Source organism: Chelonoidis abingdonii, chromosome 17, assembly GCF_003597395.2.
Source record: "Chelonoidis abingdonii isolate Lonesome George chromosome 17, CheloAbing_2.0, whole genome shotgun sequence".
Classification (NCBI taxonomy): Eukaryota; Metazoa; Chordata; order Testudines; family Testudinidae; genus Chelonoidis; species Chelonoidis abingdonii.
In genome coordinates this window covers 34,704,991-34,730,146 of record NC_133785.1, presented here as the reverse complement: position 1 = coordinate 34,730,146, position 25,156 = coordinate 34,704,991, and the positions used below count along the sequence as shown (strand labels likewise).

The 25,156-nt window shown below is 44.8% G+C and overlaps 1 protein-coding gene and 1 long non-coding RNA gene across 39 annotated transcripts in view; one reads left to right on the top strand and one right to left on the bottom strand.

Annotated features, from left to right (window-relative positions):
- The window catches only part of LOC142047865 (uncharacterized), an 18,216-nt gene extending 15,191 nt beyond the window's left edge, over positions 1-3,025 (top strand). The window contains exon 3 of the long non-coding RNA XR_012657134.1: positions 2,549-3,025. This is a non-coding gene — a long non-coding RNA (uncharacterized LOC142047865). The remainder of the gene's footprint in view (positions 1-2,548) is intronic.
- Positions 1-25,156, bottom strand: part of MAGI1 (membrane associated guanylate kinase, WW and PDZ domain containing 1) — a 526,245-nt gene that overhangs the window by 456,790 nt on the left and 44,299 nt on the right. The window lies entirely within an intron of this gene.

Here is a 25,156-nt window from a genome sequence, read left to right as displayed (position 1 = left end):
TGTGGACACACTGCAGCGCTGGTTGCTGTCAGTGTGGACACACTGCAGCGCTGGCCGTACACAGCTGTACGAGCACAGCTGTAACTACCAGCGCTGCAAAACTGTCAGTGTAGCCATACCCTAAGGCCTCATACACACAGCAAGATTTGCCACTAAACCCTCCAGGTGCAGTAACTTATATTAGACCACCCAAAGCACTTCTATGCTGACATACCTGGGTCCATGCTAAGGGTCTTCCCGGTAAAGAAAAGTCACCATCCTGACCAACATTGCTATACCAGCAAAAGTTCCTAGTCTAGTTTCTAGGGCATGAGAAGATGCTGCAGACTAGCAGTATGCCAATAAGTGACGTTCTCTACTAGTCTTAGTCTAAGGTAGGGGTGGGCAAACTTTTTGGCTCCGGCTGGGGGGCAGGCTCTGGGGTAGAGCTGGGGATGAACTGTTTAGAGTGCAGGAGGGTGCTCTGGCTGGGATCAAGGGGTTCGAAGGGTGCAAGGAGGGGGATCAGAGCTGGGACAGGGGGTTGGGGCATGGGGAGAGGCTCAGAGGTGCAGGATCTAGGCAGTACCTACCTCATGGCTCCCGGAAGCAGCAGCAGCTCCCTTCTCTGGCTCCTACGTAGAGGTGTGGTCAGGCAGCTCTGCACACTGCTCTGCCCACAGGCACTGCCCCTGCAGCTCCCATTGGAGCACCAGAGGGGGCCACTGGAGCACGTAGCAGCCGTAGCAGGGCCATGCAGCTGCTTCCACAAGCCACGTAGAGCGGCCCCCGATGCTGCTCACTGGCTAGAGCACCAGAGCGGGACAAGCCCCGACCCCGCGCCCCAGCGGGAGCTCGAAGGCTGGCGGGACAGATCCTTTCCACTGGCTGTAGTTTGCCCAGCCCAATCTAAGGTTTCCATTAGAATGAAGACACTCATCTACTTTCTGGCTCTTAATTGGCTGACTGGCATCAATTTAGAGACTTACTACCGGAACTTATGTGTGTTATAGCAGCTCATAGGGGCCCCACTCAAGGATCAGCACTAGACACTGGATGTGAAATAGAGTCCCTGCCCCCAAACGCTCCCAATCTCAGCAGGCCTGGTTTCAGCTCCAGCAGATGCCATGAATTCATCAGCATTTTTGCAAGGAGCTGGAGTGATCCTGAATAACTATTAAACTATCCTCCCTTGTAAATATTGCAAAAAGTCCTCAGAAGATTCAGCCTACTGGGGCAAGAACTTGTCTCTCCAGTAACAGAGGTGTTTGGAGGATGGGGGGTTAAATCAACCTCCAGAAGAAGTAGCTATTGCTAGTTCCAAATGGATTATTACATGTTTTCTCTGAGACATGGGTGAAATATCAGATGAGCTACACCGAAAATACAGACTTGCTTGCAATCAGAGAGATAACCCCTTTTAGCAGGGGGCAAAGTTGCTATCTTTAAGGCCACCACATATATTTTTCTATAGCTTTTGCTCTGTTACAGGATTTGTACTGCATGGTTGTATCAATTATGCAGGATGCAGGCACAGTAAGGGAGATGTAAGAGAAATGCAGTTTGTGCAATTACCAAAAAAAATGTGAATGAATAAACACGGGCTTGTCTACACTTAAAATGCTGCAGCACCACCGCTGTAGTGCTTCAGTGTAGACAGTACCTACGCCTACAGGAGAGAGAGAGATTCTCCCGTCAAGGTAGGAAATTCACCTCGCCAACAGGCTGTAGCTAGGCTGATGGAAGAATTCTTCCATTGACCTAGTGCTGTCTACACGGGGACTTAGTTGGCTTAATCACTCTGCTCGGGGGGTATGGATTTGTCACACCCCCGAGCAATGTAGTTATGCCAATCTAATTTTGTAGCATAGATCAGGCTATAACTGCAAAGTCCAGCAGTAGTTTGTGGCTACTGCAAGAGGTTTTTCGCCATCACTGTAGCAAATCCACTTAGTAGCTAGGACAACAGAATAATTCTTCCACAGTGCCTATGCCGGGGCTTAGGGTGGCTTACTTTTTCACACCCCTTAGCAACGTAGCTAGGTCAACCTAAATTTTGGGTGTAGACCAGGCCAAAGAGACACTGATTTATTACACATTGCCTTGGAGGCATGGGAGGCCATTGGGGAAGAGGAGAGGAATTTTTGGCTCTAAAACATCTTGCCTGAAATTCTGAAACCCAAATGAGTCTTTCAGAGCCCCATTACCTCCACTTGTGCTGCATCTGCACAAAGGATCATTTGAAGGGGCTGATGTTGCTGAGGCTGTCATGGGAGCTCCCCCATATTCCCGTAATACTGCTATCAAACTAGGGCTGCGCGGGGACAGAGGAGGGTTGAGGGGGAAACAGACCCAAATCCCTACATACCCTGGACCCAGGATCTCTCAGATCCCAGGCTAGTGCCCGATCACGATGTCATCCTTCCTCTCAAACAGTCTCTTACCATGGAAATTTATAACGCTGCCCACTATGGGGCCCTACATCTCAGCTGGAGTCTCTAGTCTTTACCCTCATACGTTGGGAAATAAAAATTTTTAACTATGTGCATCTTCTATTCCGTTCATAAAGTCTAAAAAGGAAAAAAGGATGAGGAGGATCCTGCAAACAACTGCTCCCAGAACGAGTGGCACCCAGAAAGGAAAAGCAACATGCAATGCTAAAGAAAACCCTGCTGCACTGGTAAGAACAACAAATCTAAACCTTCCACTGCGGCAAATGAGGCCTTCAAAACCAGACTGTCAAAAACATGATGTTCAAAACTTTGCTGTGTTAAATTTATTATTTTTACCAGCCCTGTGCAACAAAACATATTTGAACTTTAATCAATTCCTGACAGGCTTATATAAACATTATAGGAATTTTGTCCACTGGTGTATTTCTTTCTCTCAAGGCTGTAATAAATATGTCAGTTGCAAACCCCATTAGCTCTTTCTCTATCATCTTGCTGTCTCAAGTCACTGCCTTTATAGCGGCAATACAAATCCCTTTAGGCCTCCACAGTCGTTTTTACACACAGAGTAATTAAAGGCTAGGCGCATTGTCATGTTTTAATTCAACAAAGAAAAAGGTACTTTTCAGCTATGCCTAATACTGCTGAGTGGGTCCCACACTGGTATTATCAGAGTGGAGTTCCTGGCATTATGTTGGTAGATTTCCTGGTTTATTAGTCCAAGGGGAATGTCCAGATGAAAACAACTGGGCTCTTACCCTAGTTATAAAAGGAGAAAACAATCCCTTTAAGTGGAACTCTTGGAAATTCACAATTTGAGGAGGGATTACGGTTTTAGAAATAGCCCCACCACTTTTTCCCTTCCTCTTCTCCACTTCAAGCATCTGTTTTGTGCTTCCCTCCCAATCCTCTCCCCCCACATTCTACCATTCCCCCTCGATTTCATCTGAGGCACTGCAAGTTTACTCTAGCAATTAGACTTGTCACTGTGAAAATACACCCGCTCCTACTTCAGTGATTCAAGCCTCAATGAAATAGTATTTTTGAATGTCAGAACTACAGGCCAGCAGTGTTCTACAGGACACCATGATTTTTCAGGAACTGACCCATGGTCTAGCTCAGTAAATTCTCCAAAAATCCCCAACTTTAAGTGAGGATAAGAAGATGGATTGTGACTGATGCTAACTGGACTACAGCCTGGACTGAAGATAGAATCTCGCAATGAAAAGAGCAAGATAAGTGACCCGGGGGGGTATCGTGTACTGTGTTTAAATTTAAGTCACACTCTAATCTGGAGTTAACCAGTTATGTAAATAGTTGAAACATGAAGCAGTTTGAGTTCAGTAAAGTGCTTTACGTATGTTCTAGTTAATCTGTAATTTTAAACAATTACAGATTAACTAGAACATACGTAAAGCACTTTACTGAACTCAAACTGCTTCATGTTTCAAAAGGTCCTATACTCAGTCTCCTCCTCCGCTCCTCACCATTCAGGAATGATGCACGTAGTTCCTCCCAAAAGCAAATGGCATCATCAGAAGTAAATTCATGCCATCTGAAAAGCGTGCGTAGTGTTTTAATATGGCATTGTGATCACTTCAATGACTTAAGACTTAGAACCAGAGGAGCTTTAGACAGCGCTCATGTGAGCACTGCAGGAAAAGCACAGACCACGCACCAGCAGGTTTCCATTTTCATAACAAGAACCTAATAAAGCAGGTGGAGTGCGCCTCACTGAAGAGGGTACCCTTCTAGAACAATAACCATTGCAGTTAAGCACAGCACCCTGCAGCAGGCTCCTCATAAAGGGCGGTTTGCACATAAAAATCTACAGCTGGTCAGACATTTTCCAGTAAAGCTGTTCCTGCAGGAACATATCCATTTTGACAAAATTTAATTTAGGGGGGAAAAAGAATGAAACAAAGCATTTCTATAAGGTTGAAACATCTCATTTTGCCTTATCAGAATGTAATGTTTCTATTTGTTATTTTGAAATGTTATATTGCAAATTATAATAAAGTCAAAATTGGAATGAAACATTTTCAGTTTATCAAAATGGAGTGTTAACCTAAAATGATTTTTTCCCCCCCTAGAAGTGTCTTTTCACACAAAATTAACAAAAAATTGCTTCTGATTTGGAACTACCACCAAATTTCAGAATATCAGAATTTCCCATGGAACAGAAAATCCAAGTTTCAATCAACTTTAGAAAAATCCTCTTATAAACTGACATTTGATAAATGAACACATGTATATTTTAACTGACTCATCACTTACCTATGGGGCTGGCAGTTTCTCCTCAGTGTTCTAGCATTTCAAGCTTATTGTATTTGTAATGGATGTTCACATATAGGATTCTCCGAATCATTATCAAATGAGTGTATCATCCTCTCTGTGTCTTTGGTCTTTTTAGAGTACAAACTCTGAGATAGGAATTGTGTCTTCTTTAAAAAAAAATATTTAATTACAATGCCTAGCACACTGTAGAATCTACAAAGACTTTGTCTATACTAAAAACCTAAAATTGATTTTAAAATTGCTTTAAATAAGCTGGTGCAAACCCATAATGTAGACGCACTTAATTTATCTCAAGATAGTAACTTACCAATGCAAATTAAATCAACCTAAGCAAGAATTAAACCAGTTTACGTGTGTCTACATGAGGGTTTGTACCAGCTTAACTAGAGCAATTTTTAAATTGATTTAAACTGCTCCACTTTACTAGTGCAGACAATGTCCAAGTTCCATTGTATTAAAGGCTACTCAGACAAGTAAAGTAAATCCACAGCTGGTTTATTACAGCTGCCATCTTTGGCCAACACGGGGACTGAAGTGGGTACCTCTAGAGCAGGGGTCTCAAACTCAAATGACCACGAGGCCCACATGAGGACTAGTACATTGGCCTGAGGGCCGCATTACTGACACCTCCCCCCCGCCTCCCGAGACCATGCCCCCACTCCACCCCTTCCATGAGGCCCTGCCCCACCTCTTCCCACTCTTTCCCTGCCCCCATTCCAACCCCTTCCCCAAAGTTCCCACCCCAACTCCATCCCCTCCCTGCCCCCAGGGGGTGCAGGAGGGATGAGGGGTGCAGCAGTGGGTTGGGATGTGGGTGCAGCAGGGGGCTCAGGGTACAGGGTATGGTAGGGGGCTCAAGGCAGTGGGTTGGGGTGGAGAAGGAGGAGGAATGTGGCAGGGGGTCAGAGTGCAGGGTGCAGCAAGGGGCTCAGGGCAGTGGGTTGGAAGGCAGGAGGGGTTCGGGGGGTGGGCTCTGGCCCGGTGTGCACCAGGGTGCTCCCTGCTGTCTGTCCTGCCCCTGCGCTGCTCTGGGAAGCGGCTGGAACATGGGTGAGGAGAGGCGCAGGAGTGTGTGTTGACGTTGCTTCAGGCACCACCCCCGGCATCTCCATTGGCCGGGAACAGGGAACTGTGACCAATGGGAGCTGCTGGGGGCGGTGCCTGAAGCAACATAAAAAACACCCCTGCGTCTCTCGTCCCCCAGGTTCCTTCTGCTTCCTGGAGCAGCGCGGGTGCAGGACAGGCAGGCACGGAGCCTGCCCTGCCCCCGCTGCGCATGAGGCCAGAGCCGCTCTAGGTAAACACTGGGAGAGGGTGGGAGGGCCACAAGGAGCTCCTGGGCCGCGTTTTTGAGACCCCTGCTCTAGAGCTAAACACATTAACCTCTACAGCTTGAGTCAGAGCCAGGCTGCAGCATAGCAGGGCTGGAACAAACTCTGATCCTCTACAGATGGGGCACAGAGGAGAGTGAACATTTTGGATGTGACAGATCAGCATGCATCCCTGCCAAAAGACTTCCCAGTGAGAGTTTGGAAAAACAAGGTTGGGGTGAAGTTTGAATAAGATCATTTTAAACCTGCATTTTCATATTCTTTATGAAGTTTCCCCCATAGAGACATCGCTGCTCCATAAAGCTCCAAAATCAATCTCAGCATTCTTAGCCATCCATTTACGATGCCTCTCTACAGCAGCAAGTTTTCTCCACTAAGATTTTCAAGGTCTGAACTTCCCATCTTGAAAGTTAACCACAGGTTTCAAAAAACTTTTGCAGCAACGATAGGCTACACAAATATGCAATCCAGAGACTATAAGGATCGCTACTCATGTGCACTGATCCACAGAGACAGCAAGGGAAAAACCTGTAAAATTCATTTGACAGGGTGAAAAATGAAAGCCAAGTGAAACAATGCAATCTGTCAAAAGAAAAAACACACAAGAAACCCTCTGGAAAAAAACAAACAAAAAACCCACAGCTCGAGTGAAAGTTTCTATTAAGCAACAACTGGTACACTTTTTTCTGGAGGATAACCAGGTAGGTATATAGTTGCCAGACGGCACACTGGATATACTTTAAGAAGGTATCCAGGAAGTATCTAATTTAGCAAAGAACCTAAACACAGACAGTGGCTCATTTCCACCTCGCATTGAAAAGAGTTGTCAAAAAGTTTACACAGCTCCTATTTTGCTTGCCAACAGGCTCCAAAGTATTTGCACCCTACAAGTTCTCTTGCAGATTTCACCCCTTCCCTCTGGGCTATTTCCATTTAAGAAGAATTCGATCTATATCGCCTGACCCTGCACCATATGCCCGTCCCACATAACAACATGCAGAATGCGGAGCTAAGGAAATCCCTGTCTGTACCAGTTGGGCATTATTTGGAAAGCAGTTTTTCTCCCGAAGTTGGCAAGGCTTCACGAGAGCTTCTTAGAGTGAGAACGCAGGTTGAGCTCTGGGAAATGCCACTGACTTCTCACCAGCCAAATAAAATTTACTATGTTAGCTATGCAGCATAGGGAACTCTGGGAGCTTTGGCATCTCTGAATGGGAGCACTCGATGGTTTCAGTTGGAATGTAATTCTCCCTAGCATTGTTATTTTTTTGTAGCTACCATCTCTGACAGTACACGTCCACTGTAATACAGTACATCCAGAGCATGAGGACTGATAAATCTACAGCACAAGTATTCAGCAAAGCTAAAATTAAACTATAAAGCAGAAATATGAACTGAACACCAGCAAGGCGGGAAGGAGAATATGGTCTTCTCAGCGGAGTCAGATACCAGAAGTCTCCATTTAAGACCACCACTACAAAATATACGGTAATGAACAGTCCCTTCCTGGCAGGGATATGGACTGGCTGGCCCGTTACAAGGCTCCCTCAGCACAAAAGCTCATTGTGTGGATGCAGTCATATTAGTATACACCCCTTTATACCATTATAGCTATTCCCTAAGAGAGGAATAAGTTATACTGGTATATGGCACCTTCACATGACTAACTATGTCCACATTAGTGTAATTATATTGACTGAGCAGAGTGATAATGAATCACCTCCTTAACTGACATAATTAGACTGGCACAACATCTGTCTATAGAATAGGCATAAATGGGGGCTTAATGTTGTTTAAGTCCCTTGGGGAAAGAGGGTCTGCAGACAGTCCCACAAAACTAAGGCCTGATCTACTCTACAAAGTATTGCTGGCATGGCCATCCTGGCTAGGAGTGTGAAAAGGTACACACGCATACACACACACACACACACGCACACAACTGGCGAAATCCCTGGTGTAGACGCAACTATACCAACAGAAGAGTACTTTTGTCAGCGTAGCTAATGTCGTTCCAGGAGGTGGAGTAGCTTTCCCTGCAGAAGGGCTCCTGTCAGCATATGCTCTCTTCCAAGTAGGGGACTTTGTCTGGCACAGCTATACCAGCCTCAAGGCTCTGTAGTGTAGACAAGCCCCGACAAATAGGCAGCTTCCAGAATACGGTCTTGTTCCACCCCCGCGCACACATACAAAACCCCCATTTTCTCCTTCTTCTAGCTTTCCCTCATATACCTCTTGCTTTTTCTTCCACCCACTGTACCACCATATTCCAACCCTGTCGCCCAAGCTGTTCCACACACCAGAGGAGCTTCCATCGCTTCCACCTTCCCTTCAGTTACTAGATGTCGCTGCTCTCCTCTGGCCATTCTCCCTCCACTCCTTTGTGTTTCACGGGCCCTTCCTCAGTGAGTAAAGAGGCAACGCCACCTTCAGTGCACTTGGAACAAGAGCGCTAAGCTGAGCTGATTCAGCACAACTCACAGGCACTTCCCAAAGAAAGGAAAGAGGGAAAAAATAAGCGTAAAAGTGGAGACACCCTGCCTCCAACCGGCAGGTCGCCTGCTTGGCTCAACCACAAGCAACAGAGCAAACCCGGTGCCGACAATGGGTCCCTGCTGTTCCAGCCTGGAACGACAGAAAATACTGGCTCGCTCTCTCCTATGTTGACGGGGATCAGAGCAGAGACTGCAGTGGAAAAGAGTCACTCTGAAGGGGCAGACTTAGGGAAACTGGTGTGACTGAGAATCACTGCAGTGTGCCATGCAGTACATTTTTCATCAGGATCATAAAGATCAACCTGGCACAGAGAGTACAGAAAATCCATTAACCTGGTAAGAGTCTGCTCAGGTCTCTGAAAAATATAACAGTTACCACACAGGGTGTTTTGAATGGAGCGACAGCTTGTAATTAGCTTAGGTGGGACAGCCTAATTATCAGAGCCCTGAGGAAACATTTTTTTGTGCAAGAGAGAGGGGATTTATAGTTCTCTTTTGATAAACTCATTACATGCGGTCATAAATGAATGACCAAAACACTTCACAATTTTCTCATGACTTAAAGATGCATATAATAGGCAAGCCAAACAAGAGGACAAAGCTAGAGTCCTCTGTCTCCCACAGACTGTTCATACGCAGAAGACATCTGCGCAAGTGTGCCAAGGAATACTACTAATAAGGAAACAGTAGCTAATTGCAACTTGCTCTCATGCTGTGTTGTAACGGTCAGTCGTGTTTTGCTCTTTGCTTTCAAGACAGAAGACATGCAGAATTACATATTTTCTATACACATCTAATAAACGACTGAATTTGCATGTTTATAAAACCCTATCTTCCAAAGACCTCAATCCACTTTAAAAATGCAAATTAAAATCAGGGAGGCAAGCAATTATATATATGAAAATATAAGTAGCATCCAAGATATGCTAGGTTCTTTAGACGGATTTTAATTTCTATAGTCCAGTGGTCATCTTGGCGTGCAAGAGTCTGATCTTGCAAGAGATTCCATTAAAATCAGACCTCTATGCCTCCACAGAGACCCCTAACGGTAATGGGGCCCCTTGTGCACTCCGAGACCAGCCTGCACAAACCTATTTGAAGGACTTAGGACTGCAGAGAAACAAGACAGACCAAAAAAAAAAAAAAGAGAAGAGAAAAAATGCAAACAATGGGTTAGTTTATAGTGCTTGGAGGACGCTTTCCTAATTTGTACCCCTACTCTTAACACATATATATGCACAACCTTTTCCAATTTTAACCTGCACTGTTTTTAATTTTTCCTATTTATTATGGAAATGAAGTTGCCTTTTTTCAAAAATTGTTTCCCCATAATTATAAGCCCTCATGTTCTCATTAGCACTTCTGTAATACCAGTTCCTAGGGCGGGCATACTTATCTGTATGGAAGTACTTATACCACTGTAGTTTATATAAGTTTGGGAACAGCATAATCTCCATACCAGTATATGGCTAAGATATACCAGTATAACTGCATTGACTCTACAGCTTATTCGGTACAGCTATAATAAGCAGCAAAAATCATAACCATGAGAGTATAGCCTTACTAGTGGCCTCAGAGGCCAATCATGCAGTAAACCTTCAACTCCTAATCCATTTTGTCCTGAGCTAAATTATCAAGGCAGATGGCTGTTGAGGTGCAAAAACTTTAGTCAAACTCAACAGTTTCTTCCACCTTCCTCACAAGCCTGGTACACAAGTATGCTACACATGGCTTTGCAGGTTCACGTCTGCCATGATCACACCGCCCTAAATGACAAGACAGGAGAAAGTGCAAGCTTTGTTTAACAGGAGATCTCTAAGCAGATCTCCTTATAACAAGCATAGCAGAGTCTGTCAGAGAAGCTAGCAGATTAGGAACACTAGCCCAGCAAAGGTTTAGCGTTTTAGTCCTTTCCTGGCACTCTTCCCCTAGTACATAAAACCCTGCAAACCAGCAAGAAAGACTCTGTGGAAGCTCTCTTCACATGCTGCCCACCAAAGAGCATGTTTTGAAATATATTGAGTGTCTGAAACATCTGTCTGGAATCAACAGTACGCTGTCTCATCATGAGGAAGACTGAAACTGTTTTAGTCACAGGGGAACCTGTAGCCAGCACCACTGGAGTCTAAGCACCAGTGGCAATGATAATCAAAAGAAAGCTCTGGGTAGCTTTAAAGTTGAATTAGAATCACGACAACTCAGTCTGACTCATTCAAGCAGCTTGTCACAACAATACGAGAGGTTGCTTGGTAAGATTCTAGAAAAATCCATTCACCCATAGCCTGCAAAGAAAGGAATCGGTGCATAAATTAGTGATTAATGCATTAGACCAGGACACGAGAGAATCACATTTTATTCCTGGTTCTCACGCTGACCCCAGAAAAGTCCCTAGGGATCTAAGGGAATTAGGTGCCTAAGCCTGGAAAGCCAAAATCTCAGCCAAACCTCTCTATGAGCCAGTTTCTTCAACTGTAAAATGGGGCAGTGTAGCAGGGTGGCCCCCTGCTCCTGCCCTGAAGGGGTTAAAAACAGCCCTGGCAAGGGGCTGTAGCTGGAGAAAGCAGCCTTTAGGCTGGGCTGATTGGGGAAGTGGCTGCAGCTGGGGCCACGCCCCAAACTGAGCAAGGGTCCTCATAAGAAGGCCAGAGGAGCTAGAAGCAGTCAGTCTCTCTAGCTGTAGAGGGAGATGGGCCTGGCTGCCAGGAGCTAGAGACAAAGTACCTGAGGGGAACAGGGCTGAGGAGTGGGGGAGCTCTAGCCTAGAAAGCCCCAGACTGAGGCCTAGCATTAGGCTAAAAGGTACTGGGGGCTGCAGATGGCAGCCCAGGGGTAGGCTAGGGCAGCAGGTCCAAACCCCGTTCTCTATGATGAGTGGCTGAATCTGCAGTCTGGCCCAGTGAACGGGAGCGAGATGGAGACTGGGCAGTAGCCATATACTGAGGCAAAGTGGGGATAGAGGGTGGGGGTCCCCCGGGAAGAGGAAACCCTCAGAGAAAGGGGTGACTGCTTGGGGGCAGCACTCCACATAAAAGGGCACCGGGTCCAGGGAGGGACATGGGGGCAGAGGACAGGTGGATCACTGCCCTGCAGAGGGCCCTCCGGAGCTGGAACCGAGCTAATTCCCAGAAGTCACCAGCAGCAGGCGCCGCAGGGGTGAGTCCGCACGTGTACAGGCAGATACTAATTTACAAGGTAGTTGTGCACCTTAGTTCATTAGTATTTGCAGATTGCTTGGGGGGGGTGGGATCTGTAGATGGAAGGGTTTATAATATTACAAACCACAAAAATGGTTTTAAAGCAAAATGAGCATAAGTATTAATACATCAAAAACAGTCTCCAACATTTTCTTAGAAATTAGAAAAGAAACCTCCGTACATTATAAAATGTAATTTGAAGATTTATTTAAGGGACAATAAAGGAACGGCCGTGCTTAAATGGCCGAAGGGGACACTGCCAATGTCCTTTCTCCAGCAATGGCAAATACTAATGGAGAAGCTTCAGGAGGTAGCTCAACTCCTACTTCCACACTCAACATAACATACCTGATCAACTATGGCAACAGGGAAAAGTCTTGCATGTGCTACTCCTGGGGGAATTCTGTGCCAAAAAATTAAATTCTGTGCACAATATTTTAAAATTCTGCAAAATTTTATTTGTCATATTAACACTACATAATCACACCAGTTTAAATTATTTTGGTAATTTATTTCAAAATACGTGTCAGCAAGTATGTCTATAACAATACAGACACACACAAAAATCCCCCCCTGAGTAGAGAGTTAAAGAAACCCCTATGCCAACCTAGTTCCTGTTTCTTTAGCTCTCCCCACCCTCCAGGCCCAGCCAGGGGGCCAGATACCTGCATCCCCCTCCCCCACAGGAGCCCAGCCACAGAGACTCCGTTGCCCAGAAACCCACATCCCCTCCACACCAGAGCCCAGCCGCAAGTTCCCACCCCCCCATTCCAGACACCCATCCCCCTCCCCTCCAGAGCCCAGCCATGGTGGTCTCCCCTTGCTCAGATACCTGCACCCCTCCCCACCAGAGCCCAGACATTCACCCCTCTACCCCCCCAGAGCACAGGGATCCAGAGCCCGATGCTGGGTTCCAGACTTGCACAGAGTTTCCTGCACATCAATGTCTCCTCCCCTGAGGGTGTGCGGGGAACTGCAACTTCCAGGAACCTTCTAGCTCCTCTCCCGTTTCCCTTCTATGTGCTGTCTGGGCCCTGCTGACTCCAGAAGCTCCTAGTGGCAGTCAGCAGCACTGCAGCCCATTTCTGTGGGCGAAAGAAAATTCTGCGCCAAAAACATTTTTCTGCAAAATTCTGCATTGCGCAGTGGCACCAAATTCCCCCAGGAGTAATGTGTGTGCATGCATGCATGCTTCTTCTCCACTCCCCAACTAGCCATCTATTTATGGCCTGAAACATACTGGAAGCAGATAGCAGCCTCTGTCGTTTATATTCTGGTGCACAGAAGGTATGGATATATTCATATTAAACAAAATAAATGTCTCACATTTCCTAGGATAGTTTATTTTTCCATATACGTAGGATCTAACATCACCTCTTCTTTCTTATTGACTTGAAATTTTATAGCCTCTATCTTTATTTTAAATTGAGTATATTTGTTTGTTTTATGCATCTTAGAGCATAAGAGTATTTTCTCTTGACTGTCACAGTTCTGAGAAATAAATAACTGGAGAGCAGTTGTCACATACATCATGTTTGGCAATACAGAGCTTTGTTAATATAGACATAAATGGGGACATCTTTACTCTATTTTCATTCTCCACTCAACATGAAATCAAACAAAATGAAAAGTGAGGATATATCAGAAACAGCATCAGAGATAGAAAACTAGAGCACATAAAGCTTTATATTTCTTCTCTGAATTCACAGGATTACTTATTTTTTTGCATTTTAAACAAAGTATAATCCAAGGGGCCCAATGTTGTCAATATAAATTTGTATTTCCCCCCTCACCAAAAGGCAGCTAAGGAGTGAGTTTCTGAGATAAATACAACATTCCTCCTTCTCAACAAGCCTTTTTAAAGTTCAGGTTGTTTTCTCTGTTACACTTTGACAGAGTTTGTCGGGTGAGAGCGGAATATTTTCCCAACGAGGTAATGTATAGGTCATGGAACATGTTTGCATTGACAACTGCAAATACCATATTTCATGAGTCCCCAGACTCATCTGAAGTGTACATCCTCCACAGTAAATGTAGCTCAGTTGTACCTAAAATGTACCTCAAAGTCTAAAATTCAGCTGCAGATCAACTACTTTCAGTCAGGAAAGCCTATTGGCTTAAGTTTTCAGATGTGATGAGCGACTTGGGTTCCTGAATAAAGACACTTTTAAAGGGGCCTAGTTTTCATAAAGTGCTGATCACCCACCCTCTGAAAAAACAGACCCTTCTAAAAACTCATGTCTGGACACAAAGAGCCAATCAATATCACCAACCACTTTGAACCTGAAATTTAGGCCACTGGTTTCACCAGCACTTGCGGGTTCTCCACCATGTCTGTGCAGATACAAACGCAAACACATAGAAGGCGGCAATCTTCTCTCTCTTTGGCACCAGTTCACACACACTCCTCTTCCTCCTTCATTGTCATGGGTCTGAACCCCCATTATCCAAGAGCAGGAGGAGCTAAATCAGTCAGACACAGACTCAGATATTTATATTGGAAGAAACAATGGTAGGTCCAGCCACAGAACTCTCCCCATCTCATCCAGACCTAAGAGATACCATTGCCTCATTTCATTGCCTGCCACCCACTCCTTCCTCGAGAAATTCAGAATTCCTGCACCATCTCTTACTTTTCCACACTAACTTGTTTATGGCAGTAAAATGCAGCCATTTGCATGGAACAATTCATTACTAATATTAAAGATATCACTTTGCACCAGGCCCCTTTTAGATCAGTTTTAATGTAAGGAGACTACAATTTCACAGCAAATCCGAGCTGTGTCTGCTTTCAACTAGCATGGTTCCTCTAGCTAGGAGAGTGCACAAAAAAAAAAAAATCACACTTTCAATTTAACCCCTAGCAGTCAGGCGAGGAATTGGACAGCGAACAAGCTGCAGACAAGTGGCCATCCATCCTCAGTGACTGGATTGCAGCGCTTCTGCATATAAAGTACCTTGCTGGCACTTCATCTGCTTTCAACCCTGCATTTGGCAGAGAGCAGCAAAATCCACGGCTGTCCCACTAGGAGGGATGGAAATTATCCATCTTTATCCTCCTTGATGTGCAACAATCCCACAGAATGCAAGCTGTTTTTCATTTAAGCCTCATGCTGGAAAAAAAGAAGTGTTTATCTGCCAGCCACCTTCCTCCTTCCAACTTGTTTATTTCTTCTCGTCTCCATTTCTGTGTTTGCTTCCTATGTTTAATGTATTCAAATATCCCCATGTCCTGTTTGTGATGGCATCTTTATTTAGGAGCACAGTCCACCAGGTTGTACACTTTCCCTAACTGCCCCCTTGCCTTCGGAAAGCAGGCTATGCCCAGTGGGAACAACCGATTATAGATAATTGTGCTTGGGGGGAAAAAACAAATCACTAAAACCAACTGGAACAATGAGAGAGATGACATTGGGTTTGTACTGGCAAGAGCAAAGGACAATGGGCCAGTGGTGGACCTGCCAAGAAAGAGGCAGGGCAGGGCTCACCAACTACTGGCTGGATTGCAGCCAGTTTAGCCATTGTTTTTCTTTGCAAGTTGAAATCATTCACAGCTGTTTAGACCCAAAATTTGCTCTGGAAACAGCTTGTTGCAGGCACGCCCCAAGTGACCATTTAAAGTACACACATGCAGCTTCAACTAGAATGCTGTTTGACCTTTAAAGACAGTCTCCAGCAGCCACAATATTTTTGCTGGGCTTTTCGTGGTCACAACATTTCACATCATCTTCTTCTGGTAGCATCCTACCATAGCCATTGGACAAGCAGCAACTCCAGAGTGACTGACAGGAGGTGCTGTTTCAAAATGGAGAGGAAGGGAGAGCAAATAGCAGTAGCGAGAAATATTAGACAGGAGGATGCTACCGGATTTCAAAATGATGAATACGACAGAGAAGGGTAGAAAAGCGAAGGAAGAATCAGTGCAATTAACCCAAGAAGAGACAGTAGCCCAAGAAGAGACAGTAGCAAACTCAGAAATTTTTAATTTATGTTGAGCATTTGAGGCATGTAGTGCAGGCACTCCTAGCCCTTGCCTATATGTACCAGTTAACTTAAGGTGTGAGTTTAAACTGATTTTTTCAGTTAAGCTGGTGCAAAGTCCAATGTGGATGCTCTTATTTCATAATACCACCTAGCTCTTAGACAGCACTTTTCATCAAAAGATCTCAAAGTACTTTACAAAGGAGGTCGGTATAATCATCCCCTTTTTCAGATGGGGAAACTGAGGCACAGAGAGGAAGTGGCTTATCCATGGCAGGCCAGTGGCAGAGCTGGGAAATGAACCCTGGTCTCCTAAGTTGCAGGCCAGTGCTTCACCCACTATTGGGAACAGGTTTAAGTCACATTCAAATAAGCCACTCAGACTAAAACAAGGACATCCACACAGGGTTTGCACTAGTTTAAAAAACAAACTAATATCGGTGCCACTTTTTCATGTGGGTCTGATTTCAGAGAGTGCTGGTTGCAGAGGAATTAGACGAGAATTCGGAAAGGCTTTAGAACTTTTCAAGTTCATTAAGAAGTTGCTTGGTGGCCTCCACCCACTTCCTAACACACGAGAGCACATTTGGAAAGCGGGTGTTCCCTAGAACAGCAATTCTCAACAGGGGGTCCGCGAACCCTTTCAGGGGGGTCACTTGGTCCTGTGGCTAAAATCCAGAGCCCAAGCCCCAGCATCACCTGCAGGAGTTGAAGCCTTGATTCCCCAGCACTCTCTGCAGGGCTCATGCCGGGAGTAGCTGGGCTGAATTCCAGAGCCCCAAGCCCTGGTGCTCCCCATGGGGCACAAGCCCTGAGCCCAAGGGCAGAGTTGGGGGGGACAGGGATGCTGCCCTCTCCACACACACACACCCCTGCCCCGAAACTGCAGAGCAAGAACAGGGCAGACCCAGGGCAACCACACACACACACACACACCCTTCCACCTCCTTCTCTCCCCACCCCCGGGAAGGCTGCCAGGGAGTCCGGGACAACTGCTGCTCTCTGGCTGGTGCCATGGGGCAGGCAGCCACCTGGTGCAGGGGGTTGAAGCTGCTCCTCAGCTCCCAGCCCCCTTTGCTCCTGTCATAAACAGATAGCTAAGGGTTAATGTTTCTTTTACTTGTAAAGGGTTAACAAAGGGAACCAAACACCTGACCAGAGAACCAATCAGGAAACAAGATTTTTCAAATCTCAAGGGAGGGAAGTTTTGGGTGTGTGGTCTTTTGTCTGTCTCTGTTGCACTCTCGGCTCTGAGAGGAATCTCTCTATCTTCAGGCTTTCTAATCTTCTGTTTCCCAGTTGTAAGTACAGGTATAAGACAATATAGGTTTTTATATTGTTTTTGTATTTACATGTGTGTAGTTTGCTGGAATGTTTTAAATTGTATTTCTTTTTGAATAAGGCTGTTTACTCATTTTATTTTCTTTTAATCCAATGACTCTGTTATTGTCACCTTGATACAGAGACCATTTTTATGTCTTTTACTTTTTTATATAAAGCTTTCTTTTTAAAACTTTAAGGAATTGAAATAGGGTGATCGTCCCAGGCCATCCAGGGAGGGGAAGCCTGGGAGGAGGTAAAGAGGAGACAAGGGGAGGAGGTTATTTCCCTTTGTTGTAAGACTCTGGGCATCTGAGTCTTGGGGTCCCCCAGGGAAGGTTTGAGGAGACCAGAGTGCGCCAGACACTGGAAATCTGGCTGGTGGCAGCGCTACCAAATCTAAGCTGGTAATTAAGCTTGAAGGTTTCATGCTAGCATCTTATTTTCTGAACATTAAGGTTCAGATCTGAGTAGGAAAGCTATGACAGCTCCCACAGAGGCAGTCGGTAAGAGCTGCCTGGCAGGGGGACCCTACTCCATGGCTGGCAGAGCCCTGGGGGAACAGGGACTGCAGGGGAGCCCTCCAGGCACAGCCCTGAACTACCCCCCTGCCTGTACAAAGCCCTTAGCTACCTCTCACCCTGCACCCTGAGCTACCCCTATGAGTGAGCTGAGCCCCTTCCCTTTAAAGTTAGAAGAAGTTTTAGTTTTGTGCCCCATCACCCCCCGCGCCCAGGCAGGCTGGATGGCCTGCTGAGGGGAGTCAGGGAATGGAGGTGGCGCTCCCTCCCCAGACCTCGCCATGCAGAGCTGGCTAGAGCCCCACTGGCCGGAGCCCCGCTGGCCCTTACCCACCCAAAACAGAAGTCAAACAACACCTATGCCCGAGCCCCCTCCTGCCCCAGAGCCCCCGCTCCCCCACTGGATCCCAGAGTTTTTATAGCACATTGTGGGGGGCCTTGGAAAGGAAAAAGTTGAGAACCCCTGCCCTAGAACATTTATCCAAACCCTTTTAGGCAAAAAAAGGAATTTCACTTCACTCTGGGTACTTTTTATTTAAAACTAGGTGGTCGTCCTTCCCTTCACCTCCCCTCCCCCCCCCCCATCCCTTTTAAATAAATACATTTTAAAAAAAACCCACACACTTAGAACTTCAAGACAATCTAAAAGCAAACCCTCTCAGTTATTTAGGGCTGCCAAAAATGAAAGCAAAGGAAGCCACAATGCAGAAGTTCACCTCTGATGAGGCTATAGAAAAGGATGATCTTATCATGGATACCAATAGACGAAAACCAATAGAAATGGTCTGTGAATATCATGTCACATTCCTATATCACTAAAACACAAACATCGAAACTGACAATCCTTGTTAATAATAGCATGTTATGTAACCTGGAGCAGTAGTTCTTCTCTACTGGAGTTGAGCAAGTGGACTAAGAAGGTCCTGTATTAATAAAAAGAACAAATCTGATTGAACTTGCAAACACGAAAAGCCACCAGATCTTAATGCAAAAATTAAAAAATGGGCCAGAACCATGCCCGCTGCATCCAGTCACAAACTAAAACCTAGATCCCGCTCTGAAGGTTGTGACTTGGATCCATTTCTCAAAAGAATCCATCAAAATTAATTCTTTCAGAAAGTGCTGATCTCGGAAAGCTCTAGATATAGTTAGAGAAAAAAAACATTTACACGCTCTTAAACATCAGAGCAACAAGAATGGGTTAAACTATTCTCAGACTAAAGCCATCAGTTACAGCACCGGGGTAACACACACACACACACACACACACACGTTTACAAGCCCCAGGAGTGAGAAGTTTACAAGAGAAGTGCCAGTGCAAGTTGATCTGTAGCCTTGAGATTTATGAGCACGAGGCACACCTTCCTGTCTCTATAGACGACCCATCTTTTACATGTCATTTTAACCTTACACATCAGTGTTAATTTGAAACCTATGACTCAAGATTCCTGTTTTCCACCACATTCAAACCAATATTGCAAGGAAACTCTTGGGGTTTTTTCCCCCTCTAGCTTAGCTGTAGCATGAGAACAGGAAGGTCAGGAAGAGGTAAAAAAAATTAAACAAAACTCAAACTAACCATTCTGTTAACCTTTGTCTGATTATTTCAGAATGATACATTTCAGGATATCCACGTTTCATAGGTTACAGGACACACACCACTCTCAAATGGTAGAGAATTCAAGTGTTCAGCTAAACCATTACTGAATTTTTAATCGATTCAGAGCAAAAAAGGTTTTAAAAGAACAGCAACAGACCTTGTATGCCATGAACACATCTTGATTTACACTCACTTCTAATCACTTCCATTATGTAGCCCAGTGACCATTTTGGCTACATAGCTGTATTTCTGCATGTGGATGTGTTAAATTTGCACTGGGCACAGGTAACAGGGACACTACCCACTGGCTAGTTTAACAGATTGGGTATGGAAGCTTTACATGCATGAAAAGGCAGCTGACAGCCCTGCTGGCGTTCTCCCCGCTTATCTAAGCCATCTATAGTAGAACAAAAGTGCTCCCAAGCAAGTTTCAAATTCCAGTCTTAAATAATAAGTTGCCTCAGTAGATGAGGCAGACTTGCTGTACGTATCAAAGGCTGACAGTTCTCCAAGCTGTCCTTCTGGGAGGCCGTTCTTTGGCTTATGCACTGTTTACATATGGTTGCCAAGGCTGGAAGCTTTTTAAATACTCTGCCTATTTCAACAGCTCTGAAGCAATAGGGCTCCACAGGTGAAAACCAGTCAAACAGGCCTATCAGGGGAGAGAGGCAGATCCAGATCAGATGTTCATAGCTAGCTTCAGTGTTATGAGTGAGTGGCTAATTTTGCACAGGCGTCACATGAGACCTGCTAAAACAATAGCATCCTGGGGGCTTATCTTGTGAGGTGTCCAGTGCTTCCTGCTTTCAGCTAAACAGCCCCTCCATCACCACTCAGGTTAGGAGCTATGGATCAGGCTTTGGAGCAGCTTTTAAATGGACGATTTACTGCTTTGTTCCATTTCACATGCAAGCAAGTACAGAGCCTGAGCCTGGGATGGAAAAATATTGTGTGGGAGAAAGGGAGACAAGTGAGTTTACACAGAACACAGAACAATGGGGCCCTGATCGCCATTGGGGCCCAATGCAACTGTAATGCTAAAAATAAATAAAAAAACCATCAGTATTTGGTACTTATCTAGCAATAGTGCAAAAGGCCCTAATCCAAATAGAAGCTCCATTGTTTCTCACATTGGGCAGTCCCGATCCCACAATCGCAGCTCAGTGGATTCACTGGGGAAGGGTCCAGCCACTTGCAGAATCAGAACTTCAGAGCCACAAGCATTAACTAATTAAGTAGCCTCAATCAAAACTCGTAATTAACATAGAAAACTAGAGGCAAGCAAGAACAAAATGCCTAAACTGCTGAACCACAATAATGAATGTAAACGCCCCATGCTCCTTTAAAGGTCTCTCAATCTGTCAGCAGCTATTGCTTTCTGAGCACCATCACCTTTTCTGAAGCAACGTTTTAGTCCTATAATAATTCCTATAAAAACTGACATTCGTTCATTTCCTCTAGGAAACAACTGCTATTTCTCTCTCTCTCATGAGCACAACACTCAAGTCGCCAGGAGAGGGATAAGGTCAGGAGAAAACGCCTGGATTTCAGTCTTCAGGGAGTAATTCCAATAGAAAACATTTGCAATATTCTTGGTATTAAAATGCTTTTGGCAAAGACCAAATTTGTTAAAGTTTCATTTTTGTTTTTTAAACCTCTGAAGTCATCTGTTTCCCAGAGCTGTTTCCAGAGACGATATTGTGGGAAAGGAGAGATTTCACATAAAAGAAGCCAACATAACTAAATGGTAGACTGGGGTGAGGGCTCAGATATTGCATGCTGACCAGTTATTATACACAGAGGTGTAGTTAAATACCTATTTTAGACAAGCTATTATTGCCCCTACACTGGAGGTTTATATCACCCAACTTGTTGGAATTACTCATGCCTTGGTTCAGATCCACAGTTTGCGCAAGGAGGAAAAATAAATGTACATTCAAAACAAATGTATAGAAGATCTTGATTTAGCTGAACCTCATTTTCACGCACAGAAAGTTTATCCCAAGATTTTGTAGCTGTTTTGCTATAAATCCTAGTGCTTCCGGAAGAAGCTGAAAAGAAACTCATTTAATCATCCATCCATTTAATATTCGCATTTATTTTCTCCCCCAATACAAATCAATTTTTATTATGTTAGTTGGTTTTCTTCCCTACCTCCCCCGATTCTGCAGATGATAAATTTCTACCTCAAATATTATAAAAGAAGCACCTAGTCTGTTAAAATGCCAATTTTAGGTAGCAGCTCTGCTGTGAAGATCTCAGCGAAGTAGCATACCATTTTTATTAACATCTTCAGTTCTTCTTGCCAGAGAAGAGTCCCCTGTGTTCTTGGAAATCGGAACTGACAAAACGGGCTACTACAGAGTAAGAAAGGCACCAGGGCCAAAAGGAGCCCAGGAAGCCTAGGCTATGTCTCTCCATCAAATAAAAGGGTGACTGGTGCAGGTAAGTATACCAAACACAAGCTTTAATCTAGCTAACACAGATAACACTTAGTAGTGAAGACATGGCAGCACAGCCTTCACCGTGCCCTGGCAGATTTGTATTCTGGCATTCAGCTGACGCTGAAGTCTGTGCCACCACATGTTCACTGTGATGGTTACCCTTGTTAGCTAAGTTAAAGCTATCATGAGTATGCCAACCTTCAATCACACCTTCATTCCGGGTGTAGATGTCCTCCGAGAATCCAGCAGGCCACAACCATCCCTAAAGCAGCCAGGTCAGGACAAGCCAATAGCAGGGAAGATAAGTGAAAGCCACAACCGTGCTATTCAGTGGTGGAGTCAAACCTTATTTTTCCTTTACTCAGATTTGCACCTCTCTTCCGTGTTTCTCTACTTTTTACATTCCAAGGAACCGAAAACACCAAGCAAAACTCAACCAAAAACTAAAAAAGTTTAAACATCAGTGCCCCCTAAGCCACCCGTGGCACACTGAAAATTCACCAACAAATCCCCCTGATCAAGTAAGATGGTTCCATGACAAAAGTTTCACCCATGATAAGAGACATCAGGTTTTCATTACTAGGAATTGCTTGTTTACTGTTCTGCTATTAGCCTAGATGGGAGATTAAATACAAGCAAACATGATGGTAAGAACCTTTTCATGGCTTTTTTTTCCTCTCTTTTTAAAATGAGGTAAACCTATGCATCATAGATGCATCTCTTGAGCTTTTGGCAAGTTAACAGCAAGGTGACACAGTTTGAGTGTCCTCTGCACTAAGGTTTGCCTGACAGCAGCCACTCTAGAGACGGCTCAGAACAGCACCAGCAGGAGTCCTCTGGTTTTGAAAGAATCTTCAGCAAGTAGTCTATAAATCTTTATTATTGTAAATCTGGATGTCCTTGTTAGCCAGGTAGGCCTCCAAATCCCTTCTTGAATCCTGCTCAATGTCACCATGTGGCAATGAGTTCCACAAACTAATGTGTGAAAAAGCATTCCTTGTTATTTTCAAATTTACTACCTTTCCCTCTCAGTGAAAAACACACACACAAAGAATGCAAGAATTATGGTTCAGCAGCAACATTAAAGAAACTGCACTGGGAGCACACAGCATTTTCTACTAAAGTTTTTTAATCTGGTTAAATTGGTACCTTAATAGATACATAGAAAGTAAGAGAAACACTCACCAGCTGGGCTAACAAAGAGCAGAAATTAACTTTCACATTTCCAACTTCTTCAGGTGACCTAAAGCAGAGCTCTGTGTAGCTCAAAAGCTTGTCTCGCCCACCCAGAGAAGTTGGTCCAATAAAAGATGTTACCTCACCCACTTTGTCTCCCTAATATCCTGGCACTAACATGGCTACAACACTGCACATAATAATAAAGCTGGACAGTACATTCATTAGACTTGCAGGGATATATTTCTGAGCATATCTGCCTTTTTCAGCCAGGTATGAGAGTTTTATAATTTGTGCACCTAACAAATAAGCTTGGGCAAATTCTGAACAAGATACACCAGCTAGACTCAAGAGAGTTTTCAAAAGCCTGCCTATGCCTGTTCCCCAAGCAATGGGAAGACGTCCTCTTCGGGCAGCTTGCAACCCCCTCCTTTAATGTTAACTCCTCTGGAAAAACTCATGCTACATACATACACATTTCATGGATTGTTCCCAAAAACGCCACAGAGCATAGCCATGCCTCAGCAGGAGACAGTAGATTTGTTATGTTTCTCAACATATTTCTTGAGTGGCTCTTACATACTTTTCAGAAGCGAAGTCTGGAATGACAGGGCTTATTGGAATCTCAGTACACAAAAGCTGCTTGTATTCTATATTTATTAATCAATAAAAGTGCCAGGTCACTCTTCAGTTTCTTGCTATTTACACTGAAAGAAGGTGTTTTGCTTGGGAGAAAAAGAGCTAACCAAGCCAGCAACCGGTATTACCATTAACCCACTTTTCCTCCCCAACAACTTAGCAGTGCAACTTTTTTTCCAATCCATTTTGCAAAATGAAATTTTAAGTGCAAGTGGAAATTGAAATAATGGAGTTCTAGCTTTTTACTTTAAAAAAAAAAAAAAAAAGACGACCTCAAAGACCGCAAAAAGGCTTAAAGAATAACACTGGGGGTCTTTTAGTTTTGTAAGTCAAGCCACAAACACTAGTCAAAGAAACAAAACATCTAACCTCCCTCTTCAAAGAGAAGAAAATTCAGCATCATCATTGAATTGCCTATTGCTCTTCCTCACTGCACCTAGATTTTGAAACACACATGGGACCCAATGTTAGAAGGCTTCCGCAAAGTCTCAGCACCGAAGGATGTTAACAACGACCTCCTGACAGGTTATGTGGTTGAAATTGTGTTAGTATAAATACATGCATCGAGAGAGCTGCATACTACATATATTCTTCACTCACAACGAGTTCATATTCATCTTGTCACAACTGATCACACAAGAATTTCCCCACGCTTTGGCCAGAAATACAAGATATTCCTGGTGGGGGCTTTTAATATTCTCTCTCCCACCCGCCCCCAAACCCACACAGATCTGGTGTACCACAGTGCTGGCTGCATACCCTTGGTCATTAAATAATTTAGGTCAGACCTCCAGGAAGTATCAATGCTTAAAGTTAGGGCCTGTATTAACTGCAGAGTTAGGCTGGGCTTTCCAGTCACACTCCAAACCCTCTCATGCTAGTTTAGTGGAGATTTCAACCCAGGCTAGCTGGCCCAGCATGGGGGTACAGCCGGGCTCTGCTTTCACTGGGGCTGGTAACCTACCCATTGTAAGACTAGAACCTGGGTCTGTGGAGCCTGGCACAGCTGATGTTCCCACATTGCCCCCGGGGAGGCCATGCAGAGCCACGTCCAAAGAACGCTGTGGAGATCAGGTACCGCAGGAAGTACAAACCAAAAGGGACCGAAGCCTGTGATTGGCCCATGCATACTATTTAACCCTGGAGGGTGCCCCGGCAAGTTGCCTGGGCAACTACACCAACTTTTCTCCTGCTGTGACTCTGGTCTATATCTCACTCTCTCACCTCCAGTCTCTTACCCCAGCTTGACTCTTGTTTACAGCCCGATAGTACCTCTGGTCTCCGACCCCAATCTGATTCTTGTTTATTGATCCCGGCTCTATCAACTACTCCAATCCCTGCTCGCTGACCAACTCATGGCCACCCTTCAATTGTGGACAGCAGCCCAGCCAGGACCACTAGGCCAGACTGCCCACTCCCCGGTCCCTTACAGCCACTTTGCAGACTTGAGGGCTGGATAATTCTCCAATGCCTTCCCACAGTTCTCACGTGCCCAGAAGCACAGACAAATTCTCCCACAATTCAGTGGGAAAGAAGCAGAGAGGCTCAGCTTACCTCAGCACTAAGAATCATGAGATGAGCCAAGAAGTCTTAATGAGATTGTCATAGATAGGTAAGGTAAGGTAAGGGTTAAGTTTCTTTTACCTGGAAAGGGTAACCAAACACCTGACCAGAGGACCAATCAGAGAACTGGATTGTTTAAAGTCAGGGGCGGGAATTTGTATACTCGGG